Genomic DNA, 2,516 nt, shown 5'->3' on the forward strand with positions numbered 1-2,516 from the left:
TTCGACTCCACTGCATGTATTTAATACCTTTAGTTACTTTACAGATGTGGATGAATGATGTGAAATCTAATCAAGTCTTAAATCAGACTTTAGTTCCACCTGGAGTAAATTCACAAGCTACCCTGCAGTATACAAAGTCATTCAAACTAGCTGCACCTTTACCAGCTTTGAGAACACTTTAATGATCAATCATTATAAAACATATCATATATATTATTCTGAAATGGACCAATCGGCACAATGACTACTTTTACAGTACTGTCGCTACTTTAAGTACATTAAGAGTAATACTCTCTGTATTTTACTTGAGTAACATTTTGATGTTACTCGAGTAAAATACTTTTGAGGACTTTTACTTGGAACCAAGTATTACTAGACTACTTTGACTTAACTACAAGATCTGAGTACTTTTTCTAACTCTGCTCACAGGTTATAGGCTTTATACAGACAACCAAATCAGTATTGATAAATGACACCATGAATATATACTCAAACAAACTGCATCACTTACATACTGTGAGAAGAGATGTAGCGGTCCAGCCATGTGACACTTTGAATAAAACTCAAAAACTGACCCCATTAAATGAGTCTAACCCCAGCTATCAGGGCTGCAGCTCCAAAGCACACTGACCCAGACGGAGCAGGACCATCGGCACTCCAGACGGATCCTGTCCGGGCCAAGCTGGGAATCAGAGTCTTATCTAATCGATTCAGTGCCAGAGAGAGAGAAAGAGGAGAGGCAGAATAGTCCAAAGGGGTGAGGCCCCTGTGATCTTTGCTCAAAGTGGTTCCCCAGAACATCGGTCTCTGTAGGGACAGCGTCTATCGTTTGTCCAACCCAGTTGAGACTTAACCACGCCCACTTTTGCATGACGAAGCATCGACGCGGCGTCAGAGCGTCTGCCCGGTCTTTTTATCCCAACAAATATGAATTTTTATTTGACATTTGACAGCTACAGTCGTTTCATAGAGCATCTTTTTCAAAGTATATTGATGAAAATAGAGCACTTTTTTAATATGGAAGTTGATCACAGTTATGCAGAGCTGCGTAAATGTTAATTAAAAGCTAACCCTAGTCTTTCAATATTAACTCACCATGGATTTAGGAAAAATTAACAAGCAAAGAATTTGTAGCACAAACTCCCTTTTTTTATGCCACAAGAGTATATGCATACTCTGCACACTGTCAGAGGATTACAAAAATGTACCGCTGTAAAGTTTTCGAGCATGGCTTTTTACTGCAATGGGAGTAGGGGGTTAACGAAGGTGGGACTCTGGAGCTCCGCTCACCCCCCAGTGAAGTTATCTCTAAACGGCAGGAAGTGAGGGGGAGGGATCGTGTGCTTCTACAGACTTGGGAAAGGTTGCCTGAACAGACCAAAACACAGAGTGGACTGTAAGCTGTAGAGGTGCCAGTTAACCTGCTGGACACTGCATGTGTCTGTGAGCAAGGCACCAAACCCCCACTTGCCACTGGGTGTCACAACACTGGCATCCCATTGGCTCTGACACCTCTCCATTAGTGTTTATCAGCCCTGAATGCCTCCATGTATCATGTACACATGTGCATTACATCTTACAGATCACAGTGTATCTACAAAGGCACAAAACATTTAGTCACCGGTATCTGGAACTGAACAATATAGAATTCAACTTTATGATCAAAACGACTTGTCAAGATCTAGACATTATTTTACATTCATGTCCACATCTGTGTAGTAATCCTGACACACCAAACAAACTAAAGTAGGAACTATTAAGGAAGAAGGTTCAGTAATGGCTTGTAAATGTATTTCCTTTGGGGTTTGATAACGTGCTCTCAGTGTTAATCTAAGCGTCCGGCTGTGCAGAGATCTGGTTCCACAGCAGACTAGTTGCTCAGGTGTGTTCTCCAATGAAGCTCCTGTCAGTGTGCAGAGCTTCAGCCTCAGCACAGCACTCACTGATTCTGATTCTGCAACCGCCGTTCAGATTGCTCTTGATATTCAAATCAGCCCGCCGAGGCATTAAGACGAGATTCATTGTACACTGTTTTTGTTTCATTTTTACAGCCAGCAAACGGAGCCGTTTCCCTCCTCCTCCTCCTCCTCCTCCTCCTCCTGCGACCGCCTCACTGCAGCTTACAGCCTTTTAGTCGAGTCTGTTTGCTCACTCCCAGCCGGTCAAACAGATAAAGTGGCAGCAATTTGAATCAGAGGCAGGGAAAACAGAAAACCAAAGCAGGTGTTTCAAAAACGAGATTCAAGAAAAAGGTTGCGGTGTGTGTCTCTGCTTATCTACGAGAGTGTGTGTTTATGAGCCTGCGTGTGTTAGCATATGTAGCCAAAAGTGTGTGCAGTTTTTTCTGGGAGAGTGATGAAGCACCTCAGGCCTCAATGTGCGGCACCTGGGAGGTTAACCACAGAATGTGTTATGGTTGTGAATATGTGTGTGTGTGTGTGTGTGTGTGTGTGTGTGTGTGAGAGAAAGAAAAGCAGCGCTGTCCGCTTATTTGCAATGTAGGCTAGGCCTAATCA

The sequence above is a fragment of the Notothenia coriiceps genome, unplaced genomic scaffold, assembly GCF_000735185.1.
Source record: "Notothenia coriiceps isolate Sejong01 unplaced genomic scaffold, NC01 NC01_scaffold00017536, whole genome shotgun sequence".
Classification (NCBI taxonomy): Eukaryota; Metazoa; Chordata; class Actinopteri; order Perciformes; family Nototheniidae; genus Notothenia; species Notothenia coriiceps.